Here is a 23413-nt window from a genome sequence, read left to right as displayed (position 1 = left end):
ATTGTAGTAGACAAATCCGATATGTGATCACACTTTACCCTTGTGCTAAAGCAGACTATAAGTGTAGTGTATTTACATCGCTGTAACCAGTGTGGTAAAGATACAGTTAGAGATTCCCAGTTGTAACCGGAGGCAATGGATATGATTTCAGTCTAGCTCCCCAGGAAGAAGGAGATGAGGGACGGGATTCTCCATTGGCCGACGCTGAAATTGGGCAACGTGATTGGGTGGAGAATAGGTTCCAGGCGGCAAATTACAGCCGGGATTCTCCAATAATGGGGCTGTGTCCCCACGCCCTCCAGAAAACGGGCGCGAATCACTCCAGACTTTGTTCAAAAAGTCCGGAGTGATTCTCCACTTTTAAGGGGGCTGGCAGGGCCCCGGTGAGCGCTGCGCAGCTCCCGATATGGACCCTGCACTTCCGGCTGCGGGTCCACGCATGCGTGCGATGGCCGCTTCCGCACCGGGCCCGTGCAACATGGCGGAGCCACACAGCGGGCTGGCGCGGAAGAAGATAGGCTCCCCCGGATTGCGCCTGCCGATCGGCAGCCCCTGGGGCGGGGTCCAGTCTTGGACCGCCATTACTGCCGCCTATAGCTCGGGGTCACTGTCCATGTGGAGTTTGCACGTTCTCCCCGTGTTTACGTGGGTTTCGCCCCCACAACCCAAAAATGTGCAAGATAGGTGGATTGGCCACGCTAAATTGCCCATTAATTGGAAAAAGTGAATTGGATACTCTAAATTTAAAAAAAATAAATTGCTGCCCATAAAGCAGCCATCTTGCTACGCACCCACTGACCACCATCTTGGCCTCTGGTCTGCCGGTGACACCAGCCCTACGGGTGCCCCCACCCCCCAACCCACCCCCCGCCACACTACCTCCCCCCCCAACCCTGTCGCTAACCGCTGGCAGCCCTCCCAGGGAAACGTCCCCAGTCGTAGCCCCAGTGGGAGTGCAGGTCGGGGGCCGCGGAGCATACCCCAGGCAAGAGCAGTGCTAGTCAATGGTACCCTTGGGATCAGGGACATGCGCCAGGGCCAGAGGTCCTGGTGCCGGCCACCAATGAGGCCAGTGGTGCGGTGATGGGGGGGGTTTGGAGGGACATGTGGGGGAAGGGTCCACATTGCCAACTGCGGCCACCATGTAGCCCCGTGGACCTGGGCACGGGGGTTAAGCATTATGCAAACATGTCGGCCTTTTACCCCCTGCAGACATTGGATATTGGAATACAACCAGCAATGGTGGCCTTCCTGCTGGTTGCCGCAGCCCTGGGGGATGCCCTGGGGCTGTGCGAGCTCAAGCTGCTTGAGGAGGAGGAATCTGCAGCAGCGAAGCCTGCAGCAGTGGAGCGTGCCACAGTGGAACAGGTGATAGCCGACCAGGATGGAGAGCCAGCTGTCCAACTGGCCGAGGAGAAGGAGGTGCCAAGGAGGCGCCGCCATTGACGGGATGCCCCAGGCCCAGGGTTGATCAATGGATGTATGTCCCCCTATGGGCACCTGCAGATGACAGGCCGCGCTACACCAACTGAAAGGGGTATCATTTGATGAACATACAACTGATATGTGACCATCAGCTGCGCATCATTCACCTCTGCGCCCGATACCCAGGCAGTGTACGCGATGTGACATTATCATAAATGTAAAGAACTGTAAGAGTTAATGTTATGTCCAAATCAACCACTAGAGGGAGCTAGATGTAGAACTATATAAGACATTGATACTAAGTAACCTCTGAGGATGAGAGATTGAGGAAAAAGCTAGAGAACAGACTATAGGAAAGATAGTGTGAGTGAGAGCAGATCATAGTTATTATATTCATTCAGAGATTAGTAATAGATGAGTGTAGATTGTATGTTTATTCTCAACTCTCAATTCTCAAGGAGTAAGTGTTGAATCCAATCAAGTGGTGTAAATAAATCTATAGCTTTGTTCGATAAAAAAGCTATTTGTGATCTTTAGGAACACCATGCCAACCATTCTAAAATTAGCAACACAAAGAAAACTATACACAACGCCTTCATCTTGGACACGCAACACTTCCTGGCATGTTTGAGGTGCGTCCCCAAATGGGGGTTTGGTTCCTGGGTGACAGGGGCTATCCGCTGCAGTTGTGGTTAATGATACCTATCCAGAGGCCACAGACCGACGCGAAGACCCTCTACAATGAGGCCCATACAGCGACCAGGTCCTTGATCGAGCGGTGCTTCGGCCTCCTGAAGGTGTGGTTCAGGTGCCTGGAGGGGCCCTCCAGTATGAGGGTTGCCCACATTGTGACAGCCTGCTGCGTCCTCCACAACATCGCACAGCAGAGGAGCGATGTGCTGGAGGAGGAGGAGGAACACCAAGACTTATCCGATGAGGAGGATGAGGGGGAGGGCGAGGATGGGTAGGACATGGGGCCCAGGCAGGCACAAGAGGTCGCATGACGTGTGCGTCAGGGCCAATGCTTTGATCGCCTCCAGGTGGACACCGCATCCCACGCCCACAACCCTCACTCCACCCTCACCCGGGCCAACCCCCCGCCTGCAACCCCGCTCCGTGATAGATGCCTACCGCACTATGGGGTATGGGCCCTGGTTTGGCAGTAACAGCAGGTCTGGTCCATGGGATGGAGGATGATGACAACCCGCTCTGCAATGAGCTCTGGTGCTCTACATCGTCTAACAACTTCTGATTCCTGCTCACGGTAGCACTTTCCACCGTCCACCTAGGTTATCCATCTAACCTGCACATCTTTGGACTGTGGGAGGAAACCGGAGCACCCGGAGGAAACCCACACAGGCACGGGGAGAACACCCTCGGCTCACTGTGGGGGGCTCCAGCTGTGGCACTGGCTGGAGGGCGGGGAGGCCAGATGGACCCGCCCCACCACCAGCAGGTCCTCTAAGACAGAAGACGACATGTATGATTTGACCGCGGCCTGGGGGTATGGTGGGGGTGGGCGAGTGGGTGCGGGTGGGGGTGGTGTAGGGTGAGGGTGGTGTGGGGATGAGGGTGGGGGTGAGGGTGGTGTGAGAGGGGTGTAGGTGGGGTTTGACACATGTTCATGAGGAACCGCAACTAAGCGATTCTCACTACCTCGCCCATCGCTGAACTCCCCCTTGGCGACCTCCCTTCCCACCGGGCCGCTGATTATGTCCAGGGCCCTCTGCTCTGCCATGAGGGGCCGCAGGTCCCCCTCCTGCCTTCTCCCACTCCTGATGGTTATGCACGGCCTTCCCTTTTGGGGTGGGGGGTGAGTGCGGGAACAGAAAACGACCGTTACAGACAGTCCAGTGCATGCAGCCTAGGGCTGGGTAGCTGATGGTCTCAGTGGCCAGGGCACCCGTGCATGGCAGAATGAGTGCCGGCATGTGGTGCAGGGTGGGGATTCTGCCGCCCTCCAGGTGGGGGTGTAGTGTGGGATGGGGGTTGGTGCTAGGAGCACAGTGCTGCCTCCTGAGGAGGTCATGCAATTTTATAAGGCACCGCTGGCCGGTCCGGACGACAATGCTCATGGCCCTGACCATCTCTGACACCTGTGCCCAGGCACGGCAAATAGAAGTGGCTTGGCAGCCTCTTTCCCGGGCCTGGATACAGGGTCATCCTGCTTGTGACATGATGTGAATCATTTTGCCTCACAATGCCATTTTACTTCAGCGATACCGGCAAACAATTCTAAAACACTGTTTACAGTGCAAGCTAGGTGGATTGGCCACGTTAAATTGCCCCTTAATTGGAAAAAATGAATTGGATTCTCTAAATTAAAAAAAGAATTACTGCGGCCCATAAAGCAGCCATCTTGCTGCGCACCCACTGACCACCATTTTGGCCTCTGGTCTGCCGGTGACACCAGCCCTACGGGTGCCCCCACCCCCCAACCCACCCTCTGCCACACTGCCCCCCACCCTGTCGCTAACCGCCGGCAGCCCTCCCAGGGAAACATCCACAGTCGTAGCCCCAGTGGGAGTGCAGGTCGGGGGCCGCGGAGCATACCCCAGGCAAGAGCAGTGCCAGTCATAATGCATACCCCCCCGTGCCCAACCAGGTCCACGGGGCTACATGGTGCCCCCAGTTTGCACTTCGGACCCTCCCCCGCACATCACTCCAAACGCCCCCATCACCGCGCCACTGGCCTCATTGGTGGCCAGCGTCAGGGTGTCCCTGATCCCAAGGGGTGAGAGATTTACAGAGATATGGATGGTCCTCGGGGCAAGAGGAGGTTGTTGGGGATTGTGGTAGTATGTATTAGGGGTCATGTGGGACTGGAAGCCCTAATGTCATTGGCTGACAGATCCCGGGATCTGGTTGGCCGTTGACCTCTAGCTCCGCCCTGAAGGCGGAGTATAAGAAGCCGGAGTCCTCCCCCGCAGGCCAGTCTACTACCGAGCTGCGGGGGAACAGACACGCTTAATAAAGCCTCATCGACTTCACTCTATTCGTCTCTCGGAGTCTTTGTGCGCTACAATTTATTAAACGTGCCTAAAAAGGGCTATGGAGCTCAGGATCATCGCGGAATGCCTGAGGATCAGCCCCCACGCAGTGAACGCGGCAGCAGCCTTCAAGCACTGGCAGACTTGTTTCGAGGCCTACCTCAGAACGGCCACCGGCCGGGCCACAGGCGACCAGAAACTACAGGTCCTGCACTCGAGGTTAAGCACGGAGATTTTCTCCCTCATCGAAGATGCGGAGGATTTCCAGACGGCGTTCGCAGCACTGAAAAGTCTCTATGTCCGCCCAGTTAACCAAATCTACGCTCGCTACCAGCTCGCGACGAGACGGCAAAGTCCCGGAGAATCGATTGACGAATTCTACGCCGCGCTGCTGATTTTGGGACGAGCCTGCAGCTGCCCGTCGGTGAACGCAAACGAACACACGGACATGTTAATGCGCGATGCTTTTGTGGCAGGTATGCACTCCTCCCAAATTCGCCAAAGACTTCTAGAAAAAGAGTCGCTAGGACTCTCAGAGGCACGGGCCCTAGCAGCCTCCCTGGACGTGGCCGCGCGAAACGCCCGCGCCTATGGCCCCGACCGCGCGGCAGCCCATTGGGCTCCGTACGCACCCGTCGCGACAAACCCCCCCCCCCCCCCCGGACACCCCACAGGCTTGTGCGGTCCAAACGCCGAGTCGCACCGGGGGAGCCCGCTGCTATTTCTGTGGCCAGGCGAAACACCCCCGGCAGCGCTGCCCGGCCCGCGCAGCGACCTGTAAGAGCTGCGGGAAAAAGGGCCATTTTGCGGTTGTGTGCCGGTCCCGGGAGGTCGCCGCTGTCCCGGCAGAACAGGGAGCCCTGCACGCCGTTTACGCTCCCCAACCCCCCCAGCGCCCCATGTACGACCCGCAGGCGCAGCCACTCTGGGTCCCGGCCACCGCTGTCCAGGCAGAACAGGGAGCTCTGCACGCCGCTTACGCTCCCCAACCTCCCCAGTGCCCCGTGTACGACCCGCAGGCGCAGCCACTCTGGGTCCCGACCACCGCGGTCCCGGGAGAACAGGGAGCCCTGCACGCCGCTTACGCTCCCCAACCCCCCCCTCCGGACCCCACGTATGACCCGCCGGCACTACCAATGTGGGTCCCGACCACCGCTGTCCCCAAAGAAGAGGGAGCCCCGCGCGTTCCTGACGCTCCCCAACCCCAGCGCCCGATGTGCGATCCGCAGACGCCGCCATTTTGGGTCCCGGCCACCACGAGGGGAGGAGGGACGCCGCCATCTTGGACCGCCCCAGACCTGTATGGCGCATGGGGGCGGCCATTTTGCAACCAGGACCCGGGATCTGTCAGCCAATGACATTAGGGCTTCCAGTCCCACATGACCCCTAATACATACTACCACAGGGATAGAGGTGGTTACAAGATGGGGCGTGTTGTCGGTGCTGGAGGAGGTTATAGAGATATGGAGAGTTGAAGGAGTTGGAGGTGGTTACACATATAGGGAATGTTTAGGGGGTGGCGTAGGTTACAGAGACAGGGAGAGCCAAGGGTCTGGAAGAGGTAACAGACATAAGGAGGGAGTCTACAAAATGATGAGGGGCATCGACAGAGCTAGAGAGGGCTGAAGAGGCTTTTGGAGGTTACAGAGATGGGGAGGGATGTCGGTGGTGGAGGAATGTGCCGAGATAGAGAGGGGTGTTGGGTCTGGAGGAGGTTACAGAGTTAGGAAGAGTTGAAGAGGCTGTTGGAGGTTACAGAGGGGTGTAGGAGCTGGAGTAGGTTACAGAGATCGGGAGGGTTGTCGAGGCTGGAGGAGGTTACAGGGTTAGATTTGTACAGGCTGGAGGAGGCTACAGAGATCGGAATAGATCTAGACGCTGAAAGAGTTTACACAGATTGGATAGGTTGTAGGGGTTCAGAGGTGGTTCCACAGTTAAGGAGGGGTGCAGGGCCTGGAGGAGGTCACAGAGATAGGGATGTCTGTAGGGGCTGGAGGAGGTTACAGAGATATGGAGGGAGGTAGTGGTATGGAGGAGGTTACAGAGCGAGGGCTGTAGGGGCTGTAGGAGGATACAGAAAAAGGGAAAGATGTCATGGTCTAGAAGAGTTAGGGAGGGATGTAGTGGTATGCAGGAGGTTACAGAGACAGGACTGGAGGAACTGGAGGAGATCACATAGATAGGGAGGGATGGAGTGGTCTGGAGGAGGTTACACAGATAGGGAGGGATGTTGTGGTCTGGAGGAGGTTACATAGATTGGGAGGGATGTTGTGGTCTGGAGGAGGTTACAAAGATAGGGAGGGATGGAGTGGTCTGGAGAAGGTTACAGAGATACGGAAGATATAGTGGTCTGGAGGAGGTTGCAGAGATAGGGCTGTAGGGGCTGGAGGAGGTTGCAGAGATAGTGAAGGCATCAATGTGATTTGACACAATCTGGTGAATGTAGAAGGTTTGGGGTTGATTTCCGTGAATTTTTCACGATACAGGTGTAGCAGTGAATCCCTTCCCCCTTCACCACATCCCTCCCTGGGACTGTCGAGCACCACTGTGACCTCTGCCCCCAAGCTCCAAGGATGACTAACCTTTGTCCGGGGTTACCTCTGGGCTTTGGTTCTGTTGGGGGTTCTGCGGCTTGAAGCTTATTTGAGTGTAAGTTGACTCCGAGAGTTCAGCTGTGAGAGGGAGAGAAAGTGAGTGAGAAGGTGTGAGGAACGTTGAGGATCTCTGGTCAGTACATGTGACGTAGCTGCTACACAGAGGACAACGACACAACAACACACATAGCCCCGTGACCACCAGCTCTGACACACAACAAAATGTAACAAGAACATAGTCAGGTGCATCGCAAACCCTTCCTCTACCAGCAACGTACAGTTGGCACGAAACTGCAAATTAGTAAAGACTTAACTCACATATATGCCAAGCCTAACATGTGACAAGAACACATGGAAATTGAGGACTAATTAACATAACGATGATACGAAGGTCATGTGACTGAGGTCCAATGGACACACAGTTAGAATTCAACATATGCGTGATGTGGTGTACGTTAAACATAATTAAGACTCAACATGTACAGAATTAAGGTACAAGGGATGCACGGCAGAATTCCAACAGGAGGTGGCACTCACACGTAACTGGGATGTAACTACAATGTAACTTTCTCGTGACTGAGATGTCACTGATAGGAAAGAGTTGTATTGCTGATGTGTGTGAGAAAGAGGAAATTCAATTTTTAACCATTGTTTAACAGACCCGTAACTGAGATGGAAGGGAAATAAGGAGTAACTGATACATAACTAAGCTGCAACAGGTATATTACTAAGTTGTAATAAACATTCAACTAAACTGGAACAAAGACACAACTAAGGTGTAACAGACATGTAAATAAGGTGTAGCAGATGCATAACTAAGATATAACAGACATGTAACTAAGGTGTAACATACCTCAGGTGCAATAGAGACACAACTAAGGTGTAACAAACACATAACTAAGCTGTAACGATACACAACGAAGATGTAACAGACACGTAACTAAGGTGTGACAGACACATAACTAAGATGTATCAGACACGTAACTAAGGTGTGACAGTCACATAACTAATGTGGAACTGAGACATAACTAAGGTGTAACAGACACATTACTGAGGTATAACAGGCACATGACTAAGATGCACCAGAGACATAAATAAGGTGTAATAGGCACATAACTAAAATGGAACAGACACATAACTAATGTGTGACAGAGACGTAACTAAGGTATAACAGGCATGCAAATAAGGTGTAACAGACACGTAACTAAAGTGCAACAGAGGCATAAATAAGGTGTAACACTCATGTAGCTAAAGTGTAACAGATACATAACTAAGCTGTAAAAGACACGCAATGAGACAGATTGTAACAGTGGTAACAGGTGTTTGATATGAACAAATATTTACAGGTTCGTGCATAGCTGTGCACTGTACCCATGCCAGCTTTACTACTGTCTAACTTTCTGCCCTTCCGGGCCCTAACACTACAACTCGGCAGTTCCCCAGACGGTACAGCAGGGGCAGCCTGCTGTGATTCCACCTTGTGACCTGGGACCCTGTTGGCAGGGGTCTTCTGAGGCGACTGGGGCTGGATGGGCCCGGCTACTGTTCGGGCTTCCCAGGTGGCGTGGTGCCATCCTGTTCCACCCGATGCCCACAGGTGCACCACGGACAGGTGGGAAGGAGTCCGAGGTGCTGCGGTGTTCTGGCACACTGGCGGGAGTCACCGGCACGGGTCCCATCCCCTCCTCCTCCCTCGGGGTGCCTGATGGCTCCGAGTTATTCCATGGGACGGGGCTGTGAACGGAGCCATCCGCTGAGGCTCCCCCCGCCACCTGGTGCTGCCGGACCAAGAGATCTGCTCTGGTCTCGACAAGGGTCTGCATGCTTGCGGCCTTGGAGCACAGGGAGTGAACCATCTCTCTCTCGGACTGCGCCACATCATACTGTGCCTGTGCCATCAACTTCGGGTTTGTGTCACATCAGCCAGTGACTGCGCCATCTCCCTCTGGGACTGGCCACCTACCTCTTTGTCTGCACTATGTCAGCCAACATTCCAAGTTATGACCCGCTGTGACTGGGCCATGCTCAGCAGTGCTGCTGCAATGTCCAGGTGGCTCTAGCACATAGTCGCCTGTGAGACAGCAACCCTGACTTGGGCCTCGGCCAGCGCCTGCACAGAATGCCCCAGGCCTTGGACATGCTGATCCATGGCCGCAACTGCCCTCCTATGGGGACGCCACCTGTGCGGTGTTGGCCTGGGTGGCAGACATTGTCGGCACCGCCTCCTGTTCCAGCACGTGGTTGTACTCCTCCAACTGCACCAGCAGGAACTGGATGCCCGTCGACAACCCCTCATGTAGTCCCTGGCTCTGCGACTCCATCTCCACGGTTGATGGGACTGTCTGTTCCAGAAGCCCAAAACCAATCTGGACGGCAACTAGTCCCAGGGGCCGGTCTGCCCTCCGACCGTCCGCCCCCTCGGTAGTTCCTACCTCCACCTGCTATACCGGAGCAGCTGTGTGTTGGGCACCAGATAGTGTCCCAGGAGTCTCTTCACTAAAGTGACCAACCGAGGTGAGTGTCTCTGGGATGGTGGAGGGTGTTGGGGGCAGCTGTGACGGGAAATCTGTGTCATCCTCTGACCCGAGCTGCGGGGTGTGCTGAGTCTCGGGCGGAGGGCTGGTGTCCGAGCTGCTCTCCCTGTCAGTGCTCGGCTCACTGGGGGGGGGGGCTCCGGCTGTGACATTGGTTGGGGGCTGGGGGACGCCATATGGACCCACCCCCACCACCAGCAGGTACCGTGAGACACAAGACAAGACGCATGTTTGGATCGCAGGCCGGGGGGGGGGGGGATAGTGGGGGGGTATGTATGGTTGCGGGGGGGGGGGGGGGGAGTAAGGGTGGGGGTGGTGTAGGAGTCATGTTGGTGGGGTTCACACATGTGTCATGGGGAACCGCAACTAGGCGGGTCCTCACTTCCTCGTCCATGACCAAAATCCAGCTCGGCGAGCTCCCTTTCCTCTGGGCCGCTGGCCACGTCCAGGGCCCTCTGCTTTGCCACAGCGAGGGGCCGCAGGTCCCCCGCTTGCCTTCTCCTACTCCCGGCGGTTGTGCGCTGTCTTCTCCTTGGGGCAGGAAAGTGCGGGCGGGGACAGAAAATGACAGTGTTAGACAGTCCGGTGCATGCAGCCCAGGGGTTGGTCGATGGTGGCCTCAGTGGCTAGGGCACCCGGTCATGACGGAATGGGTGACAGCATGTGGTGCAGGGCGGGGGTTTAGCCGCCTTCCAGGTCGGGGGGGTGGGGGTAATGGATGTGCGGAATAGGGGTTGGCGCCAGTGGCACAGCGCTGCCTATTCACCCTGGCCACCCTGAGGAGATCATGCAGTTTTCTACAGCACTGTTGGCCTGTCCGGGTGACGTTGCCCACTGCGCTGACCACCTCTGCCACCTGCGTCCAGGGATGGCGAACGGCGACAGTTGGCAGCCTCCTTCCCGAGCCTGGGTACAGGGTCATCCTCCTCTCCTCCACTGCATCCAAGAGGGTCTCAGGCTCTGCGTCCGCGATCCTTGGGTCGCTCTCCTCACTGCCGTCTTGTTGGCTGGGATGGTGAGTGTGGGGAGTGCAGTGTGTATACGCGGCTGCAACTTGTCAGCCTCCTGAGTTCTCATCGATTGTGTTCCACATGGCCCTGGTGCTAGCCCCTTAGCAGTAAAGGAATCAGTCCAGTTTCGGCGGCAATTTTGCCTGTCGTGAAAGTCCATGACTTCTGCGTTGGCGTCAACACTTAGTCTCAGAAACGGAGAATCCCGTCCGAGATCTATCATGGCGACTTCGCCATTCCTATGGCAGTTTTGCCGTGTGTGGACATCCGCACCCCCCAGTGTATTGTGAAGATTTTGCTTTCTCCTCGCTGTGATGTGGCTGCTCCCTCGTCCTCCCTCCAACTCCCCAATCCATCCCAACCCCCACTCCCCATCCCCCTCCTCTCCCTTCTGACTATTCTTCCCCTCCTCCACCCGCCCTCCCCCTTCTCTCTCTCTTCTCCCCCGCCCAGTTGCTAGTCACATTCAGATCTTCGCAGAGGCTGGTGAATTGCTGCCACGTGTGGGGGAACCCTGCCTCCGACCTCCGGATGGCGAATTTTATTTTCTCCAGTGTTAGGAACACTGCGAGGTGGGACAGCCAGTCTGTGGCCTTGGGTGGTGCTGCCGACCTCCATCCGAGCAGGAGTCTCCGGCGAGCAATCAGGGAGGCGAAGGCCAGGACATCGGCCCCTCTCCCGTAAAGAATTCTGGATGCTCCGACATTCCCAAGGCCGCTGCTAAAGGGCCTGGCTCCACCCTCACCCCCACGACCTTGTACGTGGCCTCACAATATGTGGTCCAGAACCCGATGAGCTTGGGGCAGGACCAGAACATGTGGGTGTGGTTGGCGGACTCCCCTGACATCGCTCGCACTTATCCACCTCCAGGAAGAACCCACTCAAGCATATCCTGGTCAGGTGTGCCCTGTGCACCACCTTTAGCTGCATTAGGCTCAGCCCTGTGCACGAGGAGGAGGAGTTCACCCTGTGCAGGGATTCGTTCCCGAGCCCTCCCCTTATCTCTATGCCTATTTCTTCCTCCCATCGTGCTTGTGTTTCATCTGGTGGGACTCTTACCTCTTCTACTAGTCATCCATATATGTCAGCACATTTACCTTCCCCTAGTTTATCCTGAGCTAATAGGATGTCCAGTAGGTTGTGTTTGGGTATCTGGGGCAATGTTGTGCTCTCCTTACGTAGGAAGCCCCACAGCTGGAGGTTTCCAAGTTTGTTCCTTTTGGGAGCTGAAGCTTCTCCATTAGTTCTGTCAGGGTTGTATTTTACCCTCTATGTACAGGTCCCTTACTGTCAGGCCCACTTCGTCCCCTCGCCACCTTTGTAGGTACCACCTTTTTTCACCAGGACGAATCTATGGGGTGGATTCTCCGATTCTGGGGCTATGTCCCCACACCAGCGTGGGAACGGTGGCGTTTTACGCCAGAAGAAATGGCGCAAAACGGGCACCGATTCCCCGTTTGGCCGGGGGGCGAGCAGGAGCATGCATCTATAGCTAGCGATACGCCCTGGAGAATTGCTGGGTCCGTGGCCGCTCGCAGACCCGGCCCGTGAAAAGTCCCCCCCTTCAGCCTCCCTCCCCATAGTGCTCCCAGTCCCGAATAATGTCCCGCCCTGCCCGCGGATCGGCCCTCTCCCTGCTGTGGCGGCACTGAACTCAGTCCGCAGCCGCCATGCCGAGGTCCCGATGAGTGAGACCACACGTGCCCATTCATGTAGAGTGGAAGGTTGTCCTGGATTACTATTGCCGAATATTCCACCCCTATCACCCCTGGAAGCACCAACTTACCCACTACAAGGAGGTTTATGTGGGAATAGGATGTGTGGAAGGGGGAGATGAAGGAGAATTCCTTCTCCCTCCGGTGGTAGAACCTCCATGGGTCCACCACCGCCCCCCCCCCCCCCCCCCCCCCCCCACCTCCCGGCAGTCTCCCTCACACTGTTTGGCTCCTGTTCTAGGGCTGGATATGTCTGTTTTTGGGGTCCTGCACACAGTTGAAGTCTCCCCCTGATGATTCGTTGGCAGTATAGGTCGGGGATCTCTGCCATCCCAGTTTTGGTATTTACCACTGGAGTCCTTACTGGGGTCCCGCTAACCATTAGTTATCACCCCCTTGGGCCCGTCACTGTGTTCGGCGCTGAAAGGCTGTCCTTTTGTTAAACAGTATGTCCACCCCCTTTGTCCTTGTGTTGAAGCACACCTGATAAGTCTGTCCCATCCAGCTTTTCCTCACCCTCAGTCAGTCCTTCTCTCTTAGGCGTGTCTCATGTAGAATGACTATGTCGATCCCCAGGCTCTTTAGACGGGCGAAGACTCTGGATCAGTTGGGTCCCCTCATGTTCCAGGTGACTATTCTGATGGGGGGGGGGCGGGTTCTGTCCCCCTCATCCCTCCTGTGGGGCCAGCCATACGTAACTCGTGGACGTGCCGGGGTTTACCTTTGCTCATGGGCCATCCAAGATGGCTTCCATCATCTTGAGGTTACTGAGATAGGGAGGGGTGTTGGGTCTGGAGGTCGTTCAGAGAGAGGGAATATCTACATCCTACAAAGGTCAACAAGTCTACACAATGATGAGGGGCATGGAGAGTGGCTAGCCAGAAGCTTTTTCCCAGGATGGAAGAGTCAATTTCTAGGGGACATAGGTTGAAGGTGCAAGGGGCAACGTTTAGAGGAGATACACAAGGGAAGTTTTTTTACACAGAGGGCAGTGGGTGCCTGGAACCCGTTGCCAGAGGAGGTGGTAGAAGCAGGGACGATAGTGACATTTAAGTGGCGAGTTGACAAATCCATGAATAGGATGGGAATAGAGGGATACGTACCCAGGAAGTGCAGAAGGCTTTAGGTTAGATGGGCAGCACAAGCTTGGAGAGCCAAAGTACCTGTTCCTGTGCTGTACTTTTCTATGTCCTTTATTCATTGTTGGAGGGGCTGGAGGAGGTTACAAATATATGGAGGGTTCTTGGCAATAGAGATGTTTACAGAGGTAGAGAGGGTTGTCGGGGCTGGAGGAGGCTGAAGTAATCAGGAGAGTTGTAGGGGCTGGAGGTGGTTACAGAGATGGGAAGGGTTGTCGGTGCTGGAGGAGGTTATAGAGATATGGGGAGATGAAGGAGCTGGAGGTGGTTACAGATAAAGGGAATGTTTAGGGGCTGGCATAGGTTACAGAGATCGGGAGAGATATGGGGTTGGAAGAGTTTACAGACATAGGGAGGGATGAAGAGGCTTGTGGAGTTTACAGAGTTACAGAATGGTGCAGGGGCTGGAGGTGATTTCAGAGATAGGAAGGGTTGAAGAGCCTGGTGGAGGTTAAAGACCTAGGGAGGGGTGTAGGGGCTGGAGAAGGTTACAGAGATCGGGAGGGTTGGAGAGGCTGGAGGACGTTACGGGGTTAGATTTGTACAGGCTGGAGGAGGCTACAGAGATTGGAAGGGATCTAGACGCTGGAGGAGTTTACACAGATTGGATAGGTTGTAGGGGTTCTGAGGTGGTTTCAGAGATAAGGAGGGCTGGAGGAGCTGGAGGAGGTCACCGCGATGGGGAGGGATGTAGGGGCGGGAGGAAGTTACAGAGATAGGGAAGATTGTAGGGGCTGGAGGAGGATACAGAGTAGGGAGGATTGTCTGGGGTGGTGGAGGTTACAGAGAAAGGGATGGATGCACAGGCTGGAAGTGGTTACATAGATAGGAAGGGCTGTAGGAGCTGGAGTAGGTTACAGAGATAGGAAAAGGTGTAAGAGACTGGAGGAGGTTACAGAGATAGGGAAGGGTGTAAGGGACTGGAGGAGGTTGCAGAGATAGGGAGGGCTGTAGGGGTTGAAGGACGTTACAGAGATAGGGAAGGATGTAAGGGACTGCAGGAGGTTACAGAGATAGGGAAGGGTGTAAGAGACTGGAGGAGGTTACAGAGATAGGGAGGGCCGTAGAGGTTGGAGGAGATTACAGAGATAGGGAAGGGTGTAAGGGACTGGAGGAGTTTGCAGAGATAGGGAGGGCTGTAGGGGTTGAAGGAGGCTACAGAGATAGGGAAGGGTGTAAGGGAATGGAGGAGGTTGCAGAGATAGGGAGGGCTGTAGGGGTTGAAGGAGGTTACAGAGATAGGGAAGGATGTAAGGGACTGCAGGAGGTTACAGAGATAGGGAAGGGTGTAGGGGCTGGGGGAGGTTACAGAGATAGGGAAGATTGTAGAGGCTGGAGGACGTTACGGGGTTAGATTTGTACAGGCTGGAGGAGGCTACAGAGATTGGAAGGGATCTAGACGCTGGAGGAGTTTACACAGATTGGATAGGTTGTAGGGGTTCTGAGGTGGTTTCAGAGATAAGGAGGGCTGGAGGAGCTGGAGGAGGTCACCGCGATGGGGAGGGATGTAGGGGCTGGAGGAAGTTACAGAGATAGGGAAGATTGTAGGGGCTGGAGGAGGTTACCGAGTAGTGAGGATTGTCTGGGGTGGTGGAGGTTACAGAGAAAGGGATGGATGCACAGGCTGGAAGTGGTTACATAGATAGGAAGGGCTGTAGGAGCTGGAGTAGGTTACAGAGATAGGAAAAGGTGTAAGAGACTGGAGGGGGTTACAGAGATAGGGAAGGGTGTAAGGGACTGGAGGAGGTTGCAGAGATAGGGAGGGCTGTAGGGGTTGAAGGACGTTACAGAGATAGGGAAGGATTTAAGGGACTGCAGGAGGTTACAGAGATAGGGAAGGGTGTAAGAGACTGGAGGAGGTTACAGAGATAGGGAGGGCCGTAGAGGCTGAAGGAAGTTACAGAGATAGGGAAGGGTGTGAGGGACTGGAGGAGTTTGCAGAGATTGGGAGGGCTGTAGGGGTTGAAGGAGGTTACAGAGATAGGGAAGGGTGTAAGGGAATGGAGGAGGTTGCAGAGATAGGGAGGGCTGTAGGGGTTGAAGGAGGTTACAGAGATAGGGAAGGATGTAAGGGACTGCAGGAGGTTACAGAGATAGGGAAGGGTGTAGGGGCTGGGGGAGGTTACAGAGATAGGGAAGATTGTAGAGGCTGGAGGAGGTTACAGAGTAGGGAGGATTGTCTGGGGTGGTGGAGGTTACAGAGATAGGGATGGATACACGGGCTGGAAGTAGTTACATAAATAGGAAGGGCTGTAGGGGCTGGGGTAAGCTAGAATCATAGAAGTTTACAGCATGGAAACAGGCCCTTCGGCCCAACCAGTCCATGCCGCCCAGTTTTTACAATTAAGCTAGTCCCAGTTGCCCGCACTTGGCCCATAACCCTCTATACCCATCTTACCCATGTAACTATCTAAATGCTTTTTAAAAGACACAATTGTACCCGCCTCTACTACTACCTCTGGCAGCACATTCCAGACACTCACTACCCTCTGAGTGAAGAAATTGCCCCTCTGGGCCCTTCTGAATCTCTCCCCTCTCACCTTAAACCTATGCCCTCTAGTTTTAGACTCCCCTACCTTTGGGAAAAGATGTTGACTATCTACCTTATCTATGCCCCTCATTATTTTATAGACCTCTATAAGATCACCCCTAAGCCTCCTACGCTCCAGGGAAAAAAGTCCCAGTCTATCCAGCCTCTCCTTATAACTCAAACCATCAAGTCCCGGTAACATCCTAGTAAATCTTTTCTGCACTCTTTCTAGTTTAATAATATCCTTTCTATAATAGGGTGACCAGAATTGCACACAGTATTCCAAGTGTGGCCGTACCAACGTCTTGTACAACTTCAACAACACGTCCCAACTAAAGCTAAAGAGATAGGGAAGGGTGTAAGGGACTGGAGGAGGTTACAGAGATAGGGAGGGCTGTAGGGGCTAGAGTAGGTTACAGAGATGGGGAAGGTGTAAGGGACTGGAGGAGGTTACAGAGATAGGGAAGGCTGTAGGGGCTGGAGGAGGTTACAGAGATAGGGAGGGTTGTAGGCTGTACAGGAGCTTTCAGAGATAGGGAGGGATGTTGTGGCTGGAGGAAGTTAGAGAGGTAGGGAGGGCTGTCGGGTCTGGAGGAGGTTACAGAGAAAGGGAGGGGTGTAAGGGACTGGAGGAGGTTACAGAGATAGGGAAGGGTGTAAGGGACTGGAGGAGGTTACAGAGATAGGGGGGGTGTAGGGGCTGGAGGAGATTACAGATAGAGGGACCGCTGTAGGGGCTGGAGGAGGTTACAGAGAAAGGGAGGGCTGTAGGGGCTGGAGGAGGTTACAGAGTGTGGTGGTATGTATTAGGGGTAGTATGGTACCTGTGAAGCCGAGTGGCTATTGGCTGGCAGGTCCCGGGTCCTGGTTGGATATGCCGCCTGCTGGCTCCGCCCTGAAGGCGGAGTATAAGAGCTTGAGTTCTCCCAGCAGCTGCATTCTGTAACTGAGCTGCTGGGGAACAAGTCTTGCTTAATAAAGCCTCGATTGATTTCATCTCTTCGCGACTTGAGTGAGTAATTGTTGCGCTACAATTTATTAAGCAAGCTTAAAAGACTACGGAGCTCCGGATCGCCCCGGAGTGTCTGCGAATCAGCCCCCATGCAGCAAACTCGGCGGCCGTGTTTAAACACTGGCTAGCATGCTTCGAAGGGTACCTTCGAACAACCCCCGGCCGGACCACGGAAGATCAGAAAATGCAGGTCCTGCATTCCAGGGTGAGCCCGGAGATCTACACACTCATCGGAGACGCGGAGGATTTCCCGACGGCGCTCGCCATGCTGAAAGCTGTCTACATTCAGCCCATAAACCAGGTCTACGCACGCCACCAACTCGCGACGAGATGGCAAATCCCCGGAGAATCGCTCAACGGGTTCTACAGCGCACTGTTGATATTGGGAAGGAACTGCAACTGCCCGTCGGTGAGCGCAAACGAGCACACGGAGCTCCTAATCAGGGATGTTTTTGTGGCAGGTATGACTTCTTCTCAAATTCGCCAAAGACTGTTAGAGAGACTCATTAGGACTCACAGAGGCACGGGCCCTTGCAGCCTATCTCGACGTGGCCTCACAAAATGCCCGCGCCTATGGCCCCGACCGCGCGGCAGCCCCTTGGGCTCCGTGGACCCCCGTTGCGACCGACTCCCCGGCACCCCCCCATCCCCCCCCCCCCAAGCATGCGCGGCTAGAGCACCAGACCATCCCGGTGGGCCCCCCTGCTATTTTTGCGGGCAGGCGAAACACCCCCGACAGCGCTGCCCGGCCCGCGCAGCTATTTGTAAAAGCTGCGGCAAAAAAGGGGCATTACGCAGCGGTGTGCCAGTCCCGGGGGGTCACCGTAATCTCCGGGGGAGAACGGGGACAGCAGACTCAACCCCCCTGGCGCTCCATGTGCGGCCCGTGGGCGCCGCCATTTTGGGCCCTAGGCACCACGAGGGAAGGATGGGCGCTGCCATCTTGTGACCCCCCCCCCCGGACACGTGCGATCCATGGGGGCGGCCATTTTGTCCACCCCCGACCGCGTGCGATCCATGGATGCCGCCATCTTGGCTGATAGCCAAGGACCCCAGCATAGACGGCTCCACGGGGTCGGAAGAAAACGCCACGGTGCAGCAACCTAGACTGGCTTCGGTGACCCTGGACCAATCGCGGCCCCGGACGCTCCAAATGGCAACAACAACGGTGCTGGTCAACGGGTACGAGACGCCATGCCTAATCGATTCTGGGAGCACGGAAAGTTTTATCCATCCGGACACGGTAAGACGCTGTTTTCTCTCTATTCGTCCGAGTACCCAAAAGATTTTCCTGGCTGCGGGGTCCCATTCAGTAGAGATCAAAGGGTTCTGCATCGCAAACCTAACAGTGCAAGGGAGGGAGTTTAAGAATTATAGGCATTATGTCCTTCCCCAACTCTGCGCTCCCACTCTCTTGGGGTTAGATTTCCAGTGTAACCTCCAGAGCCTAACGTTCCAATTTGGCGGCCCAATACCCCCACTCACTATCTGCAGCCTCGCGACCCTCAAGGTTGAACCGCCTTCCTTGTTTGCGAACCTCACCCCGGATTGCAAACCCGTCGCCACGAGGAGCAGACGATACAGCGCCCAGGACCGAACATTTATCCGGTCTGAAGTCCAGCGGCTGCTGAAGGAAGGCATAATCCAGGCCAGCAATAGTCCCTGGAGAGCCCAGGTGGTAGTTGTGAAGACCGGGGAGAAGCAGAGGATGGTCGTAGACTATAGTCAGACCATCAATAGGTACACGCAGCTCGATGCGTACCCTCTCCCCAGCATATCCGACATGGTCAATCGGATTGCACAATACAAGGTCTTTTCCACCATGGACCTCAAGTCCGCATACCACCAGCTCCCCATCCGCCCGAGTGACCGCAAGTACACGGCCTTCAAGGCAGACTGGCGGCTCTACCACTTCTTAAAGGTCCCATTCGGCGTCACGAACGGGGTCTCGGTCTTCCAACGGGAGATGGACCAAATGGTTGATCAGCACGGGTTGCGGGCTCGTTCCCATACCTCGACAATGTCACCATCTGCGGCCATGACCAGCAGGACCACGACGCCAACCTCCGCAAATTCCTCCAGACCGCTAACGCCCTGAACCTCACCTATAATGAGGAAAAATGGGTTTTTAGCACCAACCGTCTGGCCATCTTGGGATACGTAGTGCACAATGGAGTTATAGGCCCCGACCCCGAACGCATGCGCCCCCTCATGGAATTTCCCCTTCCCCACTGCTCCAAAGCCCTGAAACGCTGCCTGGGCTTCTTTTCGTATTACGCCCAGTGGGTTCCCCAGTACGCAGACAAGGCCCGCCCGTTAATCCAGTCCACTACCTTCACCCTGTCGACAGAGGCCCGCCAGGCCTTCAGCCGCATCAAAGTGGATATCGCAAAGGCCACGATGCGTGCCATCGACGAGTCCCTCCCCTTCCAGGTCGAGAGCGACGCATCCAATGTAGCTCTGGCGGCCACTCTCAACCAAGTGGGCAGACCCGTGGCCTTTTTCTCCCGGACCCTCCACGCCTCAGAAATCTGCCACTCCTCAGTGGAAAAGGAAGCCCAAGCCATAGTGGAAGCTGTGCGACATTGGAGGCATTACCTGGCCGGCAGGAGATTCACTCTCCTCACTGACCAACGGTCGGTAGCCTTTATGTTCGATAATGCACAGCAGGGCAAAATCAAGAATGACAAGACCTTGAGGTGGAGGATTGAGCTCTCCACCTATAACTATGAGATCTTGTACCGTCCCGGAAAACTGAACGAGCCGTCCGATGTCCTATCTCGCGGCACATGTGTCAACGCACAAGTAGACCACCTCCAAGCCCTCCACGAGGACCTCTGCCACCCGGGGGTCACTCGATTCTACCATTTCGTGAAGATCCGCAACCTCCCCGACTCGGTCGAGGAGGTCCGAACAGCCACCAGGAACTGCCAAATCTGCGCAGAGTGCAAACCGCACTTTTTCAGGCCAGATAGAGCACACCTGATAAAGGCTTCCCGTTCCTTTGAACGCCTCGGTTTGGATTTCAAAGGCCCCCTCCCCTCCACCGACCGCAACGTATACTTCCTGAACGTGGTGTACGAGTACTCCCGTTTCCCCTTCGCCATCCCCTGCCCCGCCCGACATGACAGCGGCCACAGTCATTAAAGCCCTCGGCACCATCTTTACACTGTTCGGTTTCCCCGCGTACATCCATAGCGACAGGGGGTCCTTCTTCATGAGTGACGAGCTGCGTCAGTTCCTGCTCAGCAAGGGCATTGCCTCGAGCAGGACGACCAGCTACAACCCCCGGGGGAACGGTCAGGTAGAGAGGGAGAACGGTACGGTCTGGAAGACCGTCCTACTGGCCCTACGGTCCAGACGTCTCCCAGTTTCCCGGTGGCAGGAAGTCCTCCCGGATGCCCTCCACTCCATCCAGTCGCTGCTGTGTACCACCACTAACCAAACGCCTCACGAGCGCCTCCTTGTCTTCCCGAGGAAGTCCTCCTGGGGAACGTTGCTGTCGACCTGGCTGACAGCCCCAGGACCCATCTTGCTCCGAAAACATGTGCGGGCGCACAAATCGGACCCGTTGGTCGAGAGGGTTCACCTTCTCCACGCAAACCCCCAGTACGCCTACGTGGCGTACCCCGACGGCCGACAGGACACAGTCTTCCTACGGGACCTGGCGCCCGCCGGAAACACACACCACACCCCCCCCAATACCGAGCACCCCCTCCATGCCACCGGCGCACCCTACGACCGCTCCCTTCCCGGGTGGATCGGTCCTCCTCCCGTGCCCGCACAGGAGTAAAGAAACAGGGACGAACAGCGCACCGCTCCCAGAGACAACAGTGCCCGAGCGTGCACCTGCACCACCACCGGGGCTGAGGCGATCAACAAGAACGACCAGGGCACCCGCTCGACTCGTGGAATCCGCATGTATAGCCACTGTGCGAAATCAGTTCCAGGACCAGCCTTGTGAACCCCTACTACCATGCGAACCACCACCCCACCGGGTTCTTTTTTAACAAGGGGGGAATGTGGTGGTATGTATTAGGGGGAGTATGGTACCTGTGAAGCCGAGAGGCTATTGACTGACAGGTCCCTGGTTGGATCTGCCGCCTGCTGGCTCCGCCCTGAAGGCAGAGTATAAGAGCTCGAGTTCTCCCAGCAGCCACATTCTGTAATTGAGCTGTTGTGGAACAAGTCTTGCTTATTAAAGCCTCGATTGATTTCATCGCTTCTCGACTTGAGTGAGTAATTGTTGCGCTACACAGAGATAGAGAGTGCTGTAGGGGCTGGAGGAGGTTACGGAGATAGGGAGGGGTGTAAGGGACTGGAAGAGGTTACAGAGATAGGGAGGGGTGTAGGGGCTGGAGGAGGTTACAGAGATAGGGAGGGCTGTAGAGGCTGGAGGAGGTTACAGAGATAGGGAGGGGAGTAAGGGACTGGAGGAGGTTACAGAGATAGGGAGGGCTTTAGAGGCTGGAGGAGGTTACAGAGATAGGGAGGGGTATAAGGGACTGGAGGAGGTTACAGAGATAGGGAGGGGTGTAGAGCCTGGAGGAGGTTACAGAGATAGGGAGGGGTGTAGGGGCTGGAGGAGGTTACAGAGATAGGGCTGTAGGAGCTGAACGAGGTTACAGAAATAGGGAGCATTGCAGGGGCTGGAGAACGTTACAGAGATAGGGCTGTAGGGGCTGGAGGAGGTTACAGAGATAGGGCTGAATGTAGAGGCTGAAGGTGGTAACACAGTAAGGGAGGGATGTAGGAGCTGGAGGAGGTTACTGAAATAGTCAGGGGTGTAGGGGTGTAGGCGCTTGAGTATGTTACAGAGACAGGATAGGTTGTTGTGGCTGGAGGAGATTACAGATAGTGAGGGGTGTAGGGCTGGAGGAGGTTACAGAGATAGGGAGAGTTGTTGTGGATGGAGGAGGTTACACAGTAAGGGAGGGTGTAGGGGCTGGAAAAGGTTACAGAGTCAGGGCGGGATGTAGGGGCTGGAGGAGGTTACAGAGATAGGGTGAGATGTAGGGGCTGTTGGCGGTTACAGGTAGGGCTGTTGGGGCTGGAGGAGGTTACAGAGATAGGGAAGGATGTAGGGGTTGGAGGACATTATAGAGATAGGGAGGGATGTATGGTCTGGAGGAGGTTACAGAGATAAGGAGGGATGTGGTGGTCTGGAGGAGGTTACAGAGATAGGGCTGTAGTTGTCTGAAGACGGCTACAGAGATGGGGTTGTCAGGGCTGGAGGAGGTTACAGAGTTAGAAAGGGATGGATTGATTTGGAGGAGGTTCCAGTGATAGGACTGTAGAGGTTGGAGGAGGTTACAGAGATAGTGAAGGCGCCAATGTGATTTGACACAATCTGGTGAATTTAGAAGGTTTGGAGTTGATTTCCGTGAATTTTCTATGATGTTAATGTGAACAGATATTTGGTGAGTGAAAATTATTCCCTGTGTGAATTTCAATAGGGTGTAACAGTGAATCCCTCTCCCCTTCACCACTGGACTGTCGTGAACCACTGTGACCTCTGCTCCCACGCTCCAAGGATGACTGACCTTTGCCCGCGACCACCTCTGGGTCTTGGTTCTGTTGGGGGCTCTGCGGCTTGAAGCTTATTTGAGCATAAGTTGCCTCCGGTTCAGCTGTGAGGGACAGAGATAGAGAGAGTGAGGTGTGAGGAACGCTGAAGATCTCTGGTCAGTGTGTGTGACGTAGCTGGCACACAGAGGACAACGACACAACAACAAGACACATATCCCTGTGACCACCAGCTCTGACACACAACAAAACGTAACAAGAACATAGTCGGGTGCATCGCAAACCCTTCCTCTACCAGCAACGTACACTTGGCACATAACTGTGAATTAGTAAAGACTTAACTCACACCCATGTCAAGTCTAAAATGTAACAAGAACACATGGAAATTGAGGACTAACTAACGTAATGATGATACGAGGGTCATGTGACGGAAATCCAATGGACACACAGATAGGATTCAACGTATGCTGATGTGGTGTACGTTAAACACAATTAAGACATAACATGCACAGAATTAAAGTGCAAGGGACGCACTACAGAATAACTGGGATGTAACTACATTGTAACTTCCACATGGCTGAGATGTCACCGATAGGGAAGAGGTGTATTGCTGACGTGTGTGAGGTGAGAAAGAGGAAATTCAATTTGTAACCATTGTTTAACCGACCCGTAACTGAGATGGAAAGGAAATAAGAAATAACTGACACATAACTAAGCTGCAACAGGTACATTACTAAGATTACTAACAAACATGTACCTAATGTGGAACAAAAACATAACTAAGCTCTAACAGACACGTAATTAAGGTGTAACAGACACATAGCTAAGCTGTAACAGACACATAACTAAGGTGTAACATACAATTAACTAAGGTGTAACAGAGACATAACTAAGGTGTAACAGGCATGTAACTAAGGTGTAACAGACAGATAATTAAA

General features: G+C 54.8%; 1 protein-coding gene across 1 annotated transcript in view; it reads right to left on the bottom strand.

Annotated features, from left to right (window-relative positions):
• Positions 1 to 22578, bottom strand: part of LOC140392868 (C-type lectin domain family 4 member E-like) — a 397188-nt gene extending 374610 nt beyond the window's left edge. Inside the window, exons 1-2 of the mRNA XM_072478611.1 lie at positions 22493 to 22578; positions 6998 to 7087 (exon numbers count right to left, since the gene is read on the bottom strand). The gene's annotated coding sequence lies outside the window, so the exon portion shown is untranslated. The remainder of the gene's footprint in view (positions 1 to 6997; positions 7088 to 22492) is intronic.
• Positions 22579 to 23413: the final 835 nt, after the last annotated feature.

Source organism: Scyliorhinus torazame, chromosome 16, assembly GCF_047496885.1.
Source record: "Scyliorhinus torazame isolate Kashiwa2021f chromosome 16, sScyTor2.1, whole genome shotgun sequence".
NCBI classification, from domain to species: Eukaryota; Metazoa; Chordata; class Chondrichthyes; order Carcharhiniformes; family Scyliorhinidae; genus Scyliorhinus; species Scyliorhinus torazame.
The sequence above is the reverse complement of the archived record's forward strand: the minus strand, read 5'-3'. Positions and strand labels throughout refer to the sequence as shown.